Raw genomic sequence first — 20,095 nt, 5'->3', positions numbered from 1 at the left:
AGGGGTTTGAGGTTACAGTGAGTGAGCTATGATCATATGACTGCACTCCAGTCTGGGTGACTCAGTGAGACCCTGTTTAAAAACACACACACACACAAACACAAACAATTTTAAAATAATTTGTCGTTTCCTTTTGTTATTACAAAAGTAATACTTTTTTATTTTTATTTTTTTTTTGAGACAGAGTCTTGCTCTGTCGCCAGGCAGGAGTGCAATGGCGTGATCTCAGCTCACTGCACCCGCCTCCCGGGTTCAAGTGATTCTCCTGCCTCAGCCTCTGGAGTAGCTGAGACTACAGGCACGCACCACTACACCCAGCTAATTTTTATGTTTTTAGTAGAGATGGGGTTTCACTAGGTTGACCAGGATGGTCTTGATCTCCTGACCTCGTGATCTGCCTACCTTGGCTTCCCAAAGTGCTGGGATTATAGGCATAAGCCACTGCGCCTGGCCCTACAAAAGTAATACATGTTCATTATGGTAATTTTGGAAGATGCAGATATACAAACAAGGAAATAAAAATCACTATGCCCCCAAATTCTGTGAAAATTGCTGTTAACACTTTGGCATATATCCTTCTGGGCTGTGATATATTTACAGTATATGTAATACAATGTTTAGCATATCGTACATATTATTTTATAACTTGCTTTGTGCACTGTACATGACAGACATTTACTATTTACCACATGTCAGGTGTACAACTTAGTGCTAAGGGTTCTGACACGAATAGGACAGTCACCTCGCTCTTGGGAGTGAGTGAAATCTAGAAGTAGGAGAGACTTATTAGCCAGTAATGACAGGGGACAATTTGATAGAACACACTTTGATAAAAAGAAGGGTTTGCTCAGTTCAGCCTTGAGATGTTGAAATGGCTTTTCAGAGGTTCTCAGTGGGTAGAGACGTTTCAGACAGAGAAATGGGGAAGTCCTACTCGGGCAGAGGAAACGCTGTGCAGACCAGCTGGGGCATGTTTATGCCCGTTTCAGTAAGTGGATCACAGCAGGAGGCAGGATAGAATAGCAGCATGGCTGGGACCAGATCCTAAGGGGCCTTCAATGGCATGCCAATGTTTCTGAGTACTGAGCAGTCTTCAAGGATTAGAACAGATCGCCAACCTTCCAGTGCTTCCTCTCATAACACAGTATTTAGATTCCCAGACGTTGGAGCTAGATCGGCTGAGTTCAAACCCTTGTCTGTGCAACTACCAGCTGTGTGACCTTGGGCAAGTTACTTAACCTCTCTGAACCTTGATTCCTCCTGCAAATGATGGGAAAAAAAATAGAACCAATCTCTGGGTTGCTGTAAAGATTAAATTAATTTACAGTGCATGTAACATGCTTACAGCAATGTCTGGCACACAGTAAGCACTAAGTGTTTGTTGTTGTCCTCTACCATCACCTCAACTCTCTCTTCTAGCAGCTGAATCTTCTGTAATTTAACCCCAAGGATGTCTACGAGCAAGGTTTACCTAGAGCCCTGTTTGCAGGAGCAGGTTGTCAGAGCTGGAGCTGGGGAGCTTCCAGCCAAACCCTGAGACGTGGGGAGGGGTCAAGAAAGGAGCTTCCTTACCAACCACTTCTGGGGAGACCCTAACTAACATCTCGTCCCTCCTCCCCACTGTCAGGAAGGCATCCCCAGGGCTGGGACCGGGCACATACAGCGGCCTTCTCTCTTGAGGAGAAAGCTGTGATGGAAACCCTTTTCTCTAGGGAGGAAATGGGCAGGAATGACATTTGTGTCCCCACCAGTATGCAAATCATCTTATGAGACAAATGATTTTGCAGGAAAACACATCCTGTTTCCTCTAGAACATTTCCCTTGATGTCTTAGGGGAACTGGTTGGGATGGTCAGAGTCAGAGCAAGTGTCCAGAAAGCTCCTGACCACTGGCCCCTGTCCCAGAGAAGCCAGGGGGTGGTAGAGAAGGGACTAGGCTTGGCAGCCCTAGGTTTGGCAGGCTGAAAAGGAAACTGGCCCCAGGCACACAAGCTCCCTCGCCAGGTTTTCCCAGATGACAAGGGTGCAGGGAGGCCTGGTGGAGCAGTGTCTGGGGAGCCAGGGGTCCTGGCTTCTAGGACTAGCTCAGCCCCTCACCCACAGCATGACCTTTGACAAGTCATTTCCCTCTGTAGGCCTGAGTTTCCTTATCTGTAATATGAGAGGGTTAAATGAAATCAAGTGTTTGTAACTTGGGGTACATAGATCCTTAAATCATCAATGGGCTTCAGGGGATTGCTGCCACCCCTCAAGTGTACGCAGATATACAACTGTGCATGTGTATATTTTTCTGCAGAGGTGTGCAAAGCTGTCATCAGTTCACAGAGGGATCTATTACCCAGACAAAAGTTTAGGTGGTCTCTGGGCTCCCTTGAGCTGGATGCTGGGCAGATGGAAGTTTCTCAAAGCCAAGGATATCCCTTTAACACCAGCAAGGCATAGTATCTGGCACACTGTAGAGGCTCAATGTTTGTTGAATGAATGAATGAATGACACTCATCAAATGCTGGGTCATGAGCACAGCAAAGGGCGGAGATGGATATTGGCTCAGGGTCTCAGCTGTGGGAGTAAAGTGGGCCAGCGAGAGGGCTAGTAAGGGGTCAGGGTTGCGGGAGAACAGGAGAGGTGTCTGAGAATGTATCCTGAATCTGCTCAGTCCAGGGTCTGTCTGGCTTGGGTTTCTAGTCACTACCAGGTATGCACACCTCTCATTCCCCTTTGTTCCTTATGGAAGACTCGGCCAAGCCAAACCCAGCCCCAGGTTCAGCAACGAAATTAGTTTGTTTGCAGCAATTAAAATTCTCAAGCTTCTCCAACCAGAAAATCCATCAAACTTGAAGAATGTAGCCTGGTCTCCAGGGGTCACTGGAACTGGTATGGAAGTGAAAGTAAAAGCAAGAGTCAGCCTGTCTGCCTGCCAAGGATACCTACAGCCCTAACTGCCCCCTATACCCTTCATTTGGGCGCTGCCCCCACTTGGACTTTTGGCTGAACTCTGTCACCCTCTAGTACCTTTGAGCTTTTCCTGTCCACTCATACCTTCTGTTGGCCTACAAATATGCACTGGTTTCTACACTGGTCTCTCTTGTCCTTAAAATGCCTTCACCAGTTTTTTTATGATCTGGGAAAATGCTTGTGATTTGATGATTAGGATACACACACACACACACACACAAATTGTATATCTATAGTAGTCTCAACCCCAAAATATAAAACATGTAGAAATACATATACACAAACATAATGTTTTGATGTTTGCGCTATATTAAGACCATTCTGTTTCTCCCCTTCTGTTATAAAGGAAATGTGCTCAGATGAGAGGGATTCTGAGAACTCCATAGCAGAGGAGGCACAGGGGCTGAGGGCATCTGTGTGGCAGGGGAGGCCCCCCAGGGAGGATAACTGCATGGTCCAAGACCCAGAGGCCCCCGGACAGGTACAGGCCTGGCTAAAAGAAGCTCATGTAGTTCCCTGCGAAGGCCAAGCTTGGGAAAAATGGTTTCGGCTGCTCATGCCCTTTGAGGTAGGACCTCAGCCCATTGGAAGGAGTAGGGGGATGGGGTGGGTACACGACCCAGCAGAATCCATTCTCTTGGAGACGATTGGCAAGGGCTGGGGCCAGGCCTGGAGTTCCTGACTGAGCCCGCTTTGCCTGGAGAACTGGCGCAGACCAGCTTTCCCCCAGGCAGAGGCCAGTACAGGGGAGGCAGATGAGAGACGGTAGGGATTCCCAATTAGTCTCCCCAGGCCTCAGCTCAGCAGGCTAGATAACTAGTCAGGGAAGTCAAGCATGGGGGAAATGCCTCCTCTCATTTCTCAAGGGAGAACTGGAAGCTGTTTCCCCCTTTGCACTTTTCAGTCTGGCTTCCAGCCTCATCTGTTTTCTGGAACCATTCTCTTTCCAGAGCCCCAGAGGCCTCCATCCAATAGCAGTAGTGTTAACACTGCCAGTGCCCCCTTCCTGGAACCCTCCGCATCCTTGGCCTTTCTGGCCTCAAGTTCCCCATTGTTCTTCCCCTCAGGTCACCCCTTCTTCCTTTACTGTGCCCTTTACAAGCCCTTCCTTCCCTGCTGTGGGAACCCCCAGTGCTCAGGCCTTGGGATTCTGCTCTTCCTTCTCTACGGTGGGCTCCTCTAGAAAAGTTAGCTCTCTCCAGGTTTCGACTGATGCTTCCACATCAATGACATAATGGATAGTAGAGAGACATGGTCACTACTGGATAGGGGATAGATTTTTAAAAAAATAATATCCTCCATTTTAGGAGGCCGCAGGCAGATCACCTGAGTTCAGGAGTTCGAGAACAGCCTGGACAACATGGCGAAACCCCATCTCTACTAAATATACAAAATTTAGCCAGGCATGGTGGCATATGCCTCCCAGCTACTCAGGAGGCTGAGGCAGGAGAATCGCTTGAATCCAGGAGGCAGAGGCCGCAGTGAGCTGAGATGGCACCATTGCACTCTAGCCTGGGCAACAGAGCAAGACTCCATCTCAAAATAATAATAATGATAATAATAATAGTAATAACGTTCTCACTTTGCAGAGAGGAAAGGATTCAGATGAGTTAGGACACCCACCCAAGGGTCACCCACCTGAGGCAACCGCACTTTTTACCACCTTCTCTTCCGTCATGGCCCCATCTCCCACAGCAACCTGTGAGGCTATAACACCACAGAAGGAAGCCTCACTTAATCAAGAGTGGCGGGGCCAACTCTTCCTGCCCAACCCCATGCCACAGCCAGATCATTGTCAAGCTGTCCCAGGCATGCGTCATGGCCGCTCCCTGACCTGACTTGAACATTGGCCTTGGGAGGAATATAGAGCTGTCAGTCTGACTTCCTCTTCCTTTCTCCCCTCTGTCCCTGCTGAGAGCATTAAGGGAGGAGTCATAGTTCTCTTTGTTTCCAGAATAAGTATTAAAATAATAATAGGCAGCCAGGTGCCGTGGCTCACGCCTGTAGTCCTAGCACTTTGGGAGGCCAAGGCAGACAGAGACCTAAGGTCAGGAGTTCCAGACCATCCTGGCCAACATGGCAAAACTCTATCTCTACTAAAAATACAAAAATTACCCGGGCATGGTGGCGCATACCTGAAATCCCAGCTACTCAGGAGGCTGAGGCAGGAGAATCACCTGAACACAGGAGGCAAAGGTGGCAGTTAGCTGAGAGTGCACCATTGCACTCCAGCCTGGGTGACAGAGCAAGATTCCAACTCAAAAAAATATCATAGGCTATAGTAGTGCTGTTGCCATTTGACCAGTGTCTGTTACATTGAACATCTACTATATACCCAGGTTCTAGGGATATGGCAATGAGCAGAACAAATTCTTCTTCTTTTTTTTTTTTTTTCTTTGAGATACAGTCTCACTCTGTCACCTAGGCTGGAGTAAGTGGTGCAATCTCAGCACACTGCAACCTCTACCTCCTGGGTTCAAGTGATTTTCGTGCCTCAGCCACCCAAGTAACTGGGATTATAGCCATGCTTCACCACACACAGCTAATTTTTTTGTATTTTTTAGTAGAGATGAGGTTCACCATGTTGGTTAGGCTGGTCTCGAACTCCTGGCCTTAAGTGATCCACCCACCTCAGCCTCCCAAAGTGCTGGGATTACAAGCATGAGCCATCGCGCCTGGCACAGAACAAATTTTTATCCTATATATTGTAATAGAACTGTATTGAAGGAAATACTTCAGCCTTGGATGACACATACTTAAACCCATGAAGATGATAAGGCCCAAACATTTTCACTATCGAGGAGACTTACTGTTTTGTCTGCCCAGAACAGCACCTCCCTTCTTTGGGGGGAACTTCTCCTTCACCAATTCAGCTGTAATTATGGAAGGAGCTGCCAATTATTGTGTATTGCTGCAGTGTTCACAGGAATAAACATGGAACCCAGGTTGGGCCAGTCACCGAACCCTAGGAGCCTGCTGACCTCAGTGATTGGTCTAGGAAGAGTCACATGATGTGGGTTGAACAAATCAGAATGCTTCCATAGCTTTTTCCTTTAAAATTTTTTAAATTAATTTTTTTTTTTTTTTTTTTTTTTTTTTTTTTTTGAGACAGAGTCTCGCTCTGTCGCCCGGGCTGGAGTGCAGTGACCGGATCTCAGCTCACTGCAAGCTCCGCCCCCCGGGGTTCAAGCCATTCTCCTGCCTCAGCCTCCCGAGTAGCTGGGACTACAGACTCCCGCCACCTCGCCTGGCTAGTTTTTTGTATTCTTTTAGTAGAGACAGGGTTTCACCGTGTTAGCCAGGATGGTCTCGATCTCCTGAGCTCGTGATCCGCCCGTCTCGGCCTCCCAAAGTGCTGGGATTACAGGCTTGAGCCACCACGCCCGGCCTGAAATTAATTTTAAATACATAAATTATACACGAATATGTTATCATTGAAAAAGTTCAAACCTGATCGTCTCCCTAAATCTCAACACCTAATCTTAGCTTCACCAGAGACAACTAAGGTAATTTAGTGAATCTAGACCTTTTTCTATGCTTTTTTTTTTTTTTTTTTTTTTTTTTTTGAGACAGAGTCTTGCTCTGTAGCTCAGGCTAGAGTGCAGTGGCATGATCTCGGCTCACTGCAACCTCCACCTGCTGGGTCCTGGTTCAAGCAATTCTCCTGCCTCAGCCTCCTGAGTAGCTGAGATTACAGGCGCCTACCACCACACCCGACTAATTTTTGTATTTTTAGTAGAGACGGGGTTTCACCATCTTGGCCAGGCTGGTCTTGAACTCCTGATCTCATGATCCACCCACCTTGGCCTCCCAAAGTGCTGAGATTCCCAGTCTTTCTATGCATTTTCATACATTTAGAAATATGTTATAAGCATATATAAATATATATTATTACTTCAAGGTTTTGTTTTGGTTTTACTTTATGCTTGAGTGATACTGTAATGTACCTATATACTACAAATTACATTTTTCATTTACCAAGATGTCTTAGGGGTTTATGTCAGTACATACTTCATTCTTTTTAATAGTTTCCAGATTTTCAGAGTATAAAATATACTATGGTTTAAAGATGGACACTTAGGTTATTCCTAATTTTGCATGACAAATATTTCTTCAAATAATACCCTGCCCTATGTTTCCTTGTGCATATATATGAGAGTTACTGGTCTGGATTTTGAGACATGGCATCATGAGATCCATGGTAACCACATTTCAAATTATAATAGATATTACCAAATTTCCCTCCAAAGGGACTGGGACAATTTATGTTCCCTGCAATAGTGTATCACAGCATTAGGGTCTCCATTTTCCATTCCTTCGTCAGTCCTGGAGAAGAACCAAGTGTAACATTTTTGAACTGTGACGACTGCACACTGGTATGCTGCTGTTTGCTGTCCTCTAGCCGGAGCTGGTATGGAAGAGTGCTTTCCTCTCTGGCCGTGAGGCTGTGAGGATGGGTGCAGAGCCTCGCAGCCTTGAGAGCTGGTGGATAAACCAACATCCAGAGGCGAGGGGAAGTCCCAAGGATGTTCACTTTTTGAAGCCAGTTGTTGTATCCCCATCTCCACAGTAGTTTATGTAAGCCAACACCTTCGCCTTTGGGGCTCAAGCTAATTAGAATTTTGTTTCTGTTACTTTCAGCCAAAAGACTGAACTCATGATTAAAATGTATAAATGACCGTTGTTTCTCTCATTCCTGGCCCTGAGATCACAACGTTTATGCTGATTATTCTTTCTTATTGTTCTAATTCTCCTCTCCTCCCCGTTCCTTACTTTCCTCATGCCCACATTCCTCTCCCCAGGTACCATATTCAGGGGGTTCAGATTACCTGTGGGGTCCTTTTCAGAGAGGGCAGAGGAGAGCAGAAAAGAAAGCCCGTGGGGACAGGAGACGACGGGAGGGGCATGGGCCTGATTCCCCTGTGGAATCTTTCCAGAGTGAACACATGCACTCTCAGTTTCTGTGCCTCGGCCTTAGGCCAATGTCTCTGTTTCAACAGAAAAAGAAAAAAAGAAAGAAAAAGGAAAAGAGCAAAAAAAGCAAAATCTAAAAGACACAGTGGAAGAATCTGCCCTCCCTTTTTGTTTTGAATTATCATACCCCCCAGCACTGAGGGAAAACTCATTTTGTTAAAAATCAACATAGCAGTTGCAGCTTCTCAGACAGACACAACATAAACACATAAACACAGGCTGTCAGTGTTCTTTCGATGGTATGTGTTTATTGTTTTATTTTATTAATAAAAGAGTGAGAACAGGGTGCTAAATCATACCCAATCCAAAATAAAAGGAGAGCAGTTCAATATTTACTCCCATAATGACACCAGGCCCCCCACTTGCAGGACGCTGGGGCCTGGTTCAGAGCAAGATGCTGTCTCCAGTTGCCACGACCCAACGTGCTAGAGAGTTCTGAGTGTAACCCTTCTCACATATGAGCTCATCTCACCCTGGAATGATTCTAAGAAGAAGGAATGGGATAGGGACAACATCCCCATTTCAGAAAGGAGGGGCCCTGGGGAAAAGAGGCTGTGTCCTTCGGGGCCAAACAGTGAGAGAGGAATGGGACAAAAGCCTCCCCTCCCAAGACCAAATGTCTGTGAGAAAACTGCTGGAGAAAGGCTAGCCAGGCAGGGAGCCTGGGTGCAGGAGGTGGAGGGAGGGCGGCGAGCCCCCAGCATGGCTGCACGGCCAGGAGAGCTGGGAGAAGGGTCATGTACCCTGAAATTCACAGAGGGCATGGCACAAGAGGATCAACTGCAGCCTCTCATTATGACCTAGTAAATCTTCAGTAGAACCCTCTGCCCCGCCATGTTTGGCAGGAAAAAAACGTTTTCTGGAAGCTGCTAAGGGAGCTGAATTTTGCATTACATTGGCTGGGGTCAAAAGAATCAACTCACATGTGAGCTGACTCACAAGCGAGTTGTCTATGAGACCCCTGTACACGCATATTTGCTTTATTCACTGCTGTATCCCCGATGTCTACAACGGTGTCCGGCACACAGCAGATTGCTCAGAAAATTATTTGTGGAATAAACACATAGAACTCTTTACATCTGCAATCTGTCACACCCACCTCTGTGTCTCCCTTCTCCAAAGTCTGGCTTAACATTCACAGAGACTCTGCTGTGGCTGACCCACTCTGTGCCCAGCACTAAACCCTTGGTTCCCTCCGGGGAACTGAGAGGTCCCTGAGCTTCTGGAGCCTTCTTCTAGGTTATTGCAGGTTTCCTCTCAACCCAGAGTATGTGCAGCGCCCTGACCTGCTGCCCCAGCAGGTCCTCACTAGTACTCCACAGCCCACTCCAAGTGTGGGCCAGGATAGAGTGAGGACGCTCTCCCAGCACCACAGTGAGAGCTACCAGCCTTGTCTTTTGCCTGTGGCCAGGGCAAGAATGTGGACTTTTCATCCAGGTTCTTCAACCAAGGCTTCAGGCTCGCCCCCTACAGTGGGAGTGGAGGAACTTCATCCAGAGCACAACTCTTGGGCTCGGAGTTCAGCATCCTTTATCACCTTTCTCTGAGCTAGGGTTGAAGCCTCAACATTCACCTGGGTTAGGATATGTGACTACAAGCAAAGCTTCACCTCTCTCAGCCTCAGTTCACTCATCATAAAGGGGTTAGGAAACAGCTGAAAATGCCATCCCTGTTCACCTGACAACAATATGGTGAGGATTAAATGAGGGCTGATGGCCGGGCATGGTGGCTCACACCTGTAATCTCAGCACTTTGGGAGGCAGAGGCAGGCAGATCACTTGAGGTCAGGAGTTCAAGACCCGACTGGTCAACATGGTGAAACCTTGTCTCTACCAAAATACAAAAATTAGTCAGGTGTGGTGGTGGATGCCTGTATTCCCAGTTACTTGGGCTGAGGCAGGAGAATCACTGGAACCTGGGATGCAGAGGTTGAAGGCGGCTAAGATCATGCCACTGCACTCCAGTCTGGGCAACAGAGGGAGACTCATCTCCAAAATAATAATAATATAAATAAAATAAAAATACAAAAATTAGCTGCACACGGTGATTCAGGCCTATAATCCCAGCACTTTGAGAGGCTGAGGCGGGTAGATCACTTGAGGCCAGGAGTTCAAGACCAGCCTGGCCAACATGGCGAAGCCCTATATCTACTAAAAATAGAAAAATTAGTGGGGTACGGTGGTGCACACCTGTAATGCCAGCTTGGCGAAGCCCTATCTCTACTAAAAATAGAAAAATTAGTGGGGTACGGTGGTGCACACCTGTAATGCCAGCTATTTGGGAGGCTGAGGCAGGAGAATTACTTGAACCCAGGAGGTGGAGGTTGCAGTGAGCCGAGATCACACCACTGCACTCCAACCTGGGCGACAGAGTGAGTGAGACTCCTTCTCAAAACAACAGCAACAAGAAAAAACTACAAATTAGGGCAGACATGTGACAGTTCCTTGCCTTTGTCAGGCTCTGCAAAGCTGTGGGGCTGCTGTTTCCTCACAGTAGGCCAGTGAACAACAAATATCCACACCTTCATTGCCCAGACCCAAGGCAGAGCAGGGGCCTTTTCCTCCATACGCCTTAGCCTAGGCTGCTCTGTGTAAGCTCTCGCTGACTGAAGGCTGCAGGCTCCTGGGCTATCTAAAGGACCTGGATGTGACACTCTGGCAGATCCTGCTGGCTAGAGATGGGGAGCCCTGGTCCCCTCCATTCTTAGGTCTCGTGATCAGAGGCAGTAGCTATTCATCTATCCAGGTGGGGAGCCATTGGCATGTGGAAGGCCATAGAAACTCGGGTTAGATGCCTGCTGGGCTGAGACAGAAGCTGAAAGGCCATCAGGGACAGAGCTTGTCTCTCCACACAACCCTGAGCCCCACATGAGGACCCAGGGCAAATGTGGGGTGCAGAGGCTGCTTCTCACTGTGGTCTCAGACAAAGGAAAATCCCCAAGGCCCTGGCGTGCAGGAGTAGTGAGGCACCCCTTGTGGGTTGCCAAATTTAGCGAATAAAAATACAAGACAGATGTGCCACTTAGATGTGAATTTCAGATAAGCATCAAGTACTTTTAAAATATAAGTATGTCCCATGGAATATTTGAGATATACTTATACCAAACATTATTTGTAATTTATCTGAAATTCACATTTAACTGGGCATGCCATATTTTATCTGGAAACCCTCCAGACCCTCCAGGGTCAAAAGGGCTCGGGGGGCCCAGCCCCTTCCCACAGCCCGCAGCTGCACCCCATGGGAGGTTCTGGACACTCTTGCAAGAGGATGCTTCCTGCTGCCTGCCAGATGGTGACCCCAGCAGCCCAGCATGGGTGGAAAGAGGAAAGGGAACACAGCAGTCCCCTTAGATTTCACCCTTGAGTCTCTGTGAGGTGAGTCACCTATCACCTTCACAGGGCCTTGTCCATATCAAAGGAGGTCATGGTGGCGAAGTGCGTTCACATTACAAATGTCCTTCCCCTGCGTGGGGTGTTGTGGCAGGGCCTGCACTTGCCTTTGCTTAGCTCTTAAGGGTTGGCGTCCCTGGTGACCCTCCCTTTTCCCGGAGTCATCTCACCCACTGCCTGGCTCCAGTCACATCTATAAGTGGATGGCAACCCACTTAGCACTCCGGCCCCCTTTACAGTAGAATAAATATACACCACTTCTTCAGGGGAAAGAGCCTCAGACCCCTATTTTCATGTGCCTACTGGACATCCTCCTGGGAGCCTTTCTGTCCCCGTCCCGCCCCCTCTGCCGCTGCCCACAGGCGGACTTTGCCAGTTCTTCTCTGAATAATGGAGGCGGCCCCCAGCTTGCCCTGCCCCAGTTCCCTGCCCACATCATACCCAGGGTGAGTTTCTAAAATCCAATCTGACCGTGGCGCTCCTCTGCATAAGACCCTTCCATGGCTTCCTCTTGGTCTTGGGATAAAGTCAAAACACCTTGTCTGTCTTCTCTCTCATACAGACATATTTCTTGTCATGTCATCAACTGGCCAGCACTGTCGTTCTTCTCCAGCCCACTGTCCCACTAAATGCCTCCAGACCACTGTCCCACTGTCCCTGCCCAGCCTGCCCTTCCCAGCATTCCTTGGCCCCTCAATGCCCTTCACTTCCTTTCCTTTACTAGTGAAAGGATTACTGGAGCTTCCACGTCCATCCCTGAAGAATGGGGATATTCGCCTTCCTCCCAGGCTTCCTAGGGTTTGGGAGAGAATCAAATGAGAAAGGGGATGTAAAACTATTTTGTAAACTGAAAAAGGTTTGTAAGAGATGAAGAAGAATAAAATGACCAATGGTCTGGGAGAGCCTTGTAAGCTTCCTTATCAGCTGACCTCAGAGGTCCACAAGAAGCACAGGGGACAACCATGTGAGGGGACTGGGGAAACTGTGGCATTTGAGCCAGGAAGCGTGATTGGTGGGTAATGCTTTGGGTTGGGATGGAGAGCGTCATTCATTACTGGAGCAGCTATAACCTACTTGTGAGGTCTGTGTCTGCATGAGAACCCTAGGGAGACAGGGGTGGTTACGAGGGGGTGCAGGATGGTGGGGCTTCAGCCCCTTCCTTCCAGCTTAGCCAGGTGAGTCATCCGGAGGTGCCGGCCCAAATCTCACCTCCTCCACTTGAGGCTGAGCTGAAATGGTCCAGAGGATGTGCCCAGAGGATGGAGACAGCAATACAGTGAATGAGTCATAGAGCTGAGTCAGAGCCCACTCAGCCCCTTTCAGGGCTCTGACGAAGGCTGTGCCAGCACAGAGGCATTCTTCCAGCCTTGCCCCTTCCCTGCAAACACACACACCCACACACATACACACACATACCCCCCTACAGACCAGTGACCTCACAACATGCTTCTGACTGCTAGCCTTACTTACTTCACAGGTTCAGTGAAATCCTACTGAGTCTCCCATGTAACAGGCTTTCTTCATGCTCACACTCATTCATTCATTCATTCACTGTTCAGGTACTGGAACAAAAACCCAGTCCTTGCCTTCAAAGAGCTCTCCACCCAGCAGAGGAAAGTCTCCAAACATGCCTTGTCACTGTAGAGGGAGCGAGGCACGGCCGTGGGAGAGCCTCACACACCATCAGTATCCGGGCTGATAGAGCAGGGAATGAGGAACACAGCCCCTCAAAGTGGGATGGGTCAAAAAGTCACTGTTCTAAACATCTGGTCCCAGGACTCCCAAGCCTGGTAGCCTCTACTTCCCAGTGGGAACACCAAGCCTAAAAGTGCAGCTACACAGATTCAAACAACATTATTTCCTTTTTCTTCCAATTAATGTGGATACTTTGACATATGTAGGAATCGCCTAAGCTAATGGTCACAGAACAGGTTCTGGTCTGATCTGTTTTCAATGTGAAGACTGAATTTTGGCTTTGAATCAGCAGCAGAGCCACCTGATTATATAAGAAAATACACAATATCAAAACTGGGATAACTTAGAAGTCATCTAATTCCAGGCTCAGTGCTTCATTCCATAGGAGTAGAAACTCAAATCCAGAGAGGAATAAAGGAAGCAGAGTCTTCTGATAATTTCCATCTATTTTCTAGTTCTTAAGTAAATATGATTTTTACTACAAAAATAAACCACATTAGAGGCCAGGCGTGGTGGCTCACACCTGTAATCCCAGCACTTTGAGAGGCCAAGGTGGGTGGATCACAAAGTCAGGAGTTTGAGACCAGCCTGGCCAATATGGTGAAATCCCCTCTCTACTAAAAATATAAAAAATTAGCTGGGGGTGGTGGCAGGCACCTATAATCCCAGCTACTTGGGAGGCTGAGGCAAGAGAATCACTTGAACCCGGGAGGTGGAGGTTGCAGTGAGCCGAGATCGCACCACTGCACTCCAGCCTGGGCAACAGAGTGAGACTCCGTCTCAAAAATAAAAACAAACAAACAAACCATATTAGAGAATAAAAAAGAAAAACCAGGCCAGGCACAGTGGCTCACGCCTATAATAGCACTTTGGGAGGCCAAGGCGGGCGGATCACGAGGTCAGGAGATCGAGACCATCCTGGCTAACACGGTGAAACCCCGTCTCTACTAAAACTACAAAAAAAAATTAGCTGGGCCTGGTGGCGGGTGCCTGTAGTACCAGCTACTCGGGAGGCTGAGGCAGGAGAATGGTGAGAACCCGGGAGGCAGAGCTTACAGTGAGCAGAGATCTTGCCACCACACTCCAGCCTGGGTGACAGAGCGAAACTCTGTCTGAAAGAAAGAAAGAAAGAAAGAAAGAGAGGGAGGGAGGGAGGGAGGGAGGAGGAGGGAGGAAGGAAGGAAGGAAGGAAGGAAGGAAGGAAGGAAGGAAGGAAGGAAGGAAGGAAGGAAGGAAGGAAGGAAGGAAGGAAGGAAGGAAGAAAGAAAGACAGACCAGCTGGGCACCATGGCTCATGCCTGTAATCCCAGCACTTTGGGAGGCCAAGGCAGGCGGATCACCTGAGGTCAGGAGTTCGAGACCAGACTGGCCGACATGGTGAAACCCTGTCTCTACTAAAAATACAAAAATTAGCTGGGCGTGCTATTGGACTACAGTAGCACCTGTAGTCCAAGCTACTCAGGAGGCTGAGGCAGTTGAATCTTTTGAACCCAGGAAGCAGAGGTTGTAGTGAGCCAATATTGCACCAATGCACTCCAGCCTGGGTGACAGAGAGAGACTCTGTCTCAGAGAAAAAAAAAAAAGAAAAAGAAAAACCACATAAATCTCAATACACTAGCATAACCATTGATATCATTTTGCTACTATTTCTTTACAATTTCTGTTCACACAGCTGTAATCATAGAATATATACAATTTTGTATATTACTTTTTAAATTTGACTTTACGTTCTAAGAACTTCCACCACATTTTTGCAGTTCATAACCATAATTATAATCACTATATAATATTCCAGCAAGGAAATGTTCTTAATTTTTTTCATGACTTACTTAACCATTTCCTTATTGGAGGACACTTAAGCAATGCCCCAAATATGGCTATCATAATGCTAAATATTGCTGTTTTCATTTATTTATTTCCCTGGGATAGACAGACTTCCATAAATGGAATTGCTATGGGGTAAAAGGTGTGAACATTTTAAAGTCTCTTGGTACATGTTAACAAATTGCTTTAAGACTGTACTAATTAGGCCGAGCACAGTGGCTCACAGCTGTAATCCCAGCACTTTGGGAGGCCAAGGTGGGCAGATCACTTGAGATCAGGAGTTCGAGACCATCCTGGCCAACATGGTGAAATCCCGTCTCTATTAAAAATATAAAAATTAGGTGGCACGCGCCTGTAATCCCAGCTACTCGGGAGGCTGAAGCAGGAGAATCGCTTGAACCCGGGAGGGGGAGTTTGCAGTGAGTCAAGATCACGCCACTGCAGTCCAGCCTGGGCAACAGTATATGATGGCTTTAAATAAAACAATAACTTCTCCATTTCAACATGTAACCAAAATGTTTATACCTTCTGACCCACCAATTCCATTGCTAGAATTCTGGAAATAATCATCAGGTGTGCCCTGACATGTCAGGATATCCACTAAAGAATATGATGGTATGATATCAGGTATCTTAAAATGTATACATGTATTAAAATCTATGACGAGGGGGCTTATGGGAGATACTTGTATATTTTACTATATATACTTCTGTGTTGTTTTCATCTTTCACAATGAACACATTACTTTTATAGTTTGACAAATGACAGATATTTCCATTCTGGAGACAAACACAGAAACCAGCACACCGTTTTTCATTTGCAGTGAGCATACTGGTTAAGTGCACCAGAATCTCAGCTCTAAACCTTACATGACCCTGAGTTTTCTGTCAAATGCTGATGATATCAATGTCATAGGGTTATTGTGTCACTTAACTGAAATAATTCCTGAAAAATACTTAGCACAAAGCTTTGCATTTAGTAAGTACTCATGAATATTAGCTATATTATTATTTTATTCTGACATTTCTTTTAGTCTGTGGAGGCCTCTACTCCCCTACTCACAATCTCAGCCACTATTTCTTACTGCTTATCCCAATAACAAGCGGCCTCCAGGGAACCAAGCCTGCGTGGTGCCACATCAGCCACACACCTCTCCTTACGATTCTGTTTGGCAAGTCATAAGCTGTTAGCCCCAGGGCAACACAGAGGCAGGAGGCAGGAGGGAAGGAGGGCAGCACATATGTGTGTGGCAGGGCCCTGGAGCACGAATGAATGCGATGAGGACCCACAGCACTGGGAACCGGCAAAAATGAGCGAGACCGTTTTCAGGAGAGCAACAGCGGGCAGGGGAAACACCCAGAGAAGTAAAAATAAGAATATCAGAATTTTAAAAACTGAAAATCTCAAGCACCTGAAGTGCTTCATGCTTACTTTCAGAAAAAAAACAAAAACAAACAAACAAAAAAGACGAAACTCACTTTTAAGAAAGAAGAGCCGGGTGGAAGAGCACTAAGCTGAGAGGCAGTGGCTGGTGAGAAGTAAGAGCCGGGACGCTGCAGACAGGGTCTGGGTCTGGATTCTGGCTTTTCCACACTCTGGCTCTGTGAACACGGCCAAGCTGATTCATCTTTTGTGTCTCAGTTTTGTCATCTGTAATATGGAGATAATAAAAGTGCATAGCTTACGGAGTTGTGCGGCTTGAAGGAGCTAATAATGCACATATACACGCTCTGTAAGGGCCGCCCCTTATCATTTAAGTACATGGCTGTTTGCCCTTGACGGGGCTGTGTAGCAGGGCGCCCAGCTGGATGAATCTCCTGGCCAGTTGGGGAGCCCCTCTGAGGGTCATCCTTGCGGATGTGGCCGTCGGGAGGACCAACCCGGTTTGCAGACCAAGATTTTGCTTCCTCTCATCCCTCCTGAGGGAGACCCTGGGAAAGGAACGCCCCTCCTGCGGGCCCTTTCTCAGACACCAGGCAAATGTGTGGGGAAGATGCAGAAGTGGGCGGTGAGGAGGGGCCCCTGCGGTAAGCCAGGGCGAGGCTGACCTCCAGGGCTGCAGCTGCTGGGGGGGGGGCCTTTGGCCGGGTTGACCAGGAAGGCAATGAGGGCTCCCAGGAAGCTTATTGTGTGGGGCCCGACCCCAGCAGAGGGTCAGGGCCTGGTCAGGGGCTGGAATGGGAGAAAACAGAGGGGCCTTTGGGGAGGAAGAGGCCCAAGGAGGGAGGCAGTAGGGTAAGTAAGGGGCTGTGAGGAGGCAGGGGCAGGAGGCTGCAGGGGAGGTGGGAGACTAAAGGGGGGCGGGGCGGAGGAGAAAGAGGGCCTATAAGGAGGTGGAAAGGAGAGTGGGACGTGGGGAAGAGGAGGAAGGAGGACTAAGGGCAGGGGGGTGGGTACACGGGAGGGGTGTAGGAGGAAAGGGGGTGAAGATGAAATAAAGGGGTGGGGAGGAGGGGAAGGGGGCAGGGGGCAGGGAGGGTGGAAGGGGCAGGAGCAGCCCAGTTATGTGGGGAATGGGGCAGGGGGAGGGAGGGGAGAGTTGAGGGGGTGTGGGAGAGGAGTGGATGGGGGAGGACCAGCCCAGGTGTAGGGGGAGCGGGTCGCGGGGAGGGAAGGGGAGGTGGGGGGCGTAGGGGAGGGAAAGAGAGGAGGAGGGAAGGGGTGTGGGGAGCAGGGGAGGGGGCGGAGGGGCGGTGCCCTGCTCTCAGCCTCCTACCGCCCTGCGCCGCCCGGGCCCCTCGGCCCCTCTGGCCGGGCGCCACCCGCGCGCCTCTGACGCCGCGTCAGGCAGCCGCTGGGGAGGACGCGGCGGGAGCCTCAGATGCCACCTACTCCCCGGCCTCTCTCCCAGTTGATGCTTCTATTTTAGGCAGCACATTATTTCCTGCTGTGATTTTTTCAGCCTTCTAATTTGGGCTCTGAGGTAAGCCGTGACATCCGCCGCGCGCCCGCAGCCCCCTCCCGGCCCGGCGGCGGCGCGATCCTGCCCGAGCCCCGCGCCCTCCGGCCGCGCCTGCGTCTTAGAGGAGCCACTCGGCCAGGCCTGCCCCCATACAGGCTCCCGAGGAGGGCTTCTCCCCCGTGCAGGGTGAAAGAGTCCAGCCGCGCGGGATTTCTAGGCAAGGATTTAGAAAAAGTGACGGGGACGGGGGATACATTGCACCATAGTGTCCCGGATCCGGGCAGGGGACTGCAGATACTTCCATATCGGAGGTTTAACACGGTTTTTTTTCTGGACATGGGCCCCTTTGAGAATCTGATGAAAGTGTCCAGAGCAAGCCTTCGGCCCACACGGACACTGGGATTCTGCCTGTAGCTTCAGGCCCGTCACCTCCTGACACCCTAGGGGCGCCAGGACCCCAGGCTAAAAGCCCAGCCCTGAGGTCGAATACTGTGTGTATCTGCCTGTTCCTGCCAGTTTCATCCCAAACCGACTCACTGCTCCCTATGTCTGGGTCCCCTCTCCCTCTATCGGCCTCATTACTTTTTTTTTTTTTTTTTTTTTTTGAGACCGAGTCTTGCTCTGTCGCCCAGTCTGGAGTGCAGTGGCGCGATCTCGGCTCACTGCAACCTCTGCCTCCCGGGTTCAAGAGATTCTCCTGCCTCAGCCTCCCAAGTAACTGGAACTACAGGCACCCACCACCACACCCAGCTAATTTTTACATTTTTAGTAGAGACAGGATTTCACCATGTTGGCCAGGCTGGTCTCAAACTCCTGACCTCAAGCTATCCGCCCTCCTTGACCTCCCAAAGTGTTGGGATTACAGACGTGAGCCAGCCTGCCCCAGCCCCAGCCTCGTTACATTTAATCAATGTTTTTAAAACTGTCTTTGTATGGGTAAGGATCTCACCCCCATGTGGGCAGATGGAGGTCACATTGGTAGCTGTCCTGTCTCTGGCCTAGTTCATTACCTGGGTCCTGCAGGCATCTAGTAGTGGATTTGGGTCCTGCATTTGGATTCGAGGAGACTTGGGTTCCAATCACATACTTGGTAGTTTCATTCCCTTGGCCTCCCTGAGCCCCAACTTCATCTGTGCAATGGGGAACTGTAATAAAGCTTCCCTCACAAGACTGAGTCAGTGCACAAGGAGGCACCTTTCACATGCACCTCCCTGTCAAAGGAGAAGGCCTCATTTACTTCTTTTGAGTAACTCACATTTGTCTGTTGCCCCTCAGGGTGGGCAGCATCCAATAAAGTTTTGTGATTTTTAAACTAAAGATGGGTCAACTGCGACTGGGCACCTGTAATCCCAGCACTTTGGGAGGCTGAGGCGGGTGGATCACTTTAGGTCAGGAGTTCAAGAATAGCCTGGCCAACATGGTGAAACCCCGTCTCTACTAAAAATACAAAAATTAGCCAGGTGTGGTGGCACATGCCAGTAATACCAGCTACTCAGGAGGATGAGACACGAGAATTGCTTGAAGCCAGGAGATGGAGGTTGCATTGAGCCCAGATGGCACCACTGCAGTCCAGCCTGGGCAACAGAGCAAGACTTATCTCAAAAAAATAAATAAATAAAAAATAAAGATGGGTAAACTGAGTCCAAAATAAAGCAGTGATGTGAGATAAGCCATCCTATCTCCAGAATAATGAGTGAGCAGTCAAGAGACCATCCCCAGGCAAAGGCAGAGCAGCTAGCTTGGGAGTCAGCCTTGGAGGCCAGTCTGCTCTTCAGTCCGCAGCCCCTTTTCCCACAGGTGTTAAAAAGGGTTCCTCAGTCTCATCCACCCCACGGACTCCATCCCTACCACCTGCAAACTCGCCTTCCTCCGTCTTTATTAGAGTTTGCATTTTCTCTGGCGTACCCTACGGTTACTGTCCTAATGACTTCTCCTGGCCTTGGGAGATGTCTGCAGTTTTACTCCAGCTTGGTTCTCTTCCTGCCCCTCTGATTGCTTCTTCACTAGTGCTGGCTCCTTTTCCTTTCCTGAGCTTTATTTTATTATTATTTTTTAAAGATGGAGTCCTGCTCTGTCTCTCAGGCTGAAGTGCAGTGGCGCAGCTCACTGCAGCCTCCACCTCCCATGTTCAAGTGATTCTGCTGCCCCTCAGACTCCCAAGTAGCTGAGATTACAGGTGGTGCATGCACCACCAGTGCCGGCTAATTTCTGTATTTTTAGTAGAGACAGGATTTTGGCATGTTAGCCAGGCTGGTCTCGAACTCCTGACCTCAAGTGATCTGCCCGCCTTGGCCTCCCAAAGTGCTGGGACTATAGGTGTGAGCCATCATGCCCAGTCCTGGGCTTTCTATTTTTTT

At 48.8% G+C, this 20,095-nt stretch overlaps 1 long non-coding RNA gene across 4 annotated transcripts in view; it reads right to left on the bottom strand.

The window, feature by feature from the left end:
* Positions 1-17,653, bottom strand: part of LOC115894210 — a 38,285-nt gene extending 20,632 nt beyond the window's left edge. The window contains exons 1-5 of one of the 4 annotated variants that reach the window (XR_004054233.1): positions 17,553-17,653; positions 16,885-17,008; positions 16,315-16,486; positions 7,784-7,942; positions 1,671-2,870 (exon numbers count right to left, since the gene is read on the bottom strand). This is a non-coding gene — a long non-coding RNA (uncharacterized LOC115894210). Of the gene's footprint in view, positions 1-1,670; positions 2,871-6,952; positions 7,565-7,783; positions 7,943-16,314; positions 16,487-16,884; positions 17,189-17,552 lie in introns of those variants that run through there. The other 3 variants (XR_004054230.1, XR_004054231.1, XR_004054232.1) reach the window with 3 other exon arrangements.
* Positions 17,654-20,095: the final 2,442 nt, after the last annotated feature.

The sequence above is a fragment of the Rhinopithecus roxellana genome, chromosome 17, assembly GCF_007565055.1.
Source record: "Rhinopithecus roxellana isolate Shanxi Qingling chromosome 17, ASM756505v1, whole genome shotgun sequence".
In the NCBI taxonomy this organism is placed as follows: domain Eukaryota; kingdom Metazoa; phylum Chordata; class Mammalia; order Primates; family Cercopithecidae; genus Rhinopithecus; species Rhinopithecus roxellana.
This window is presented reverse-complemented; position numbering and strand designations above follow the sequence as displayed.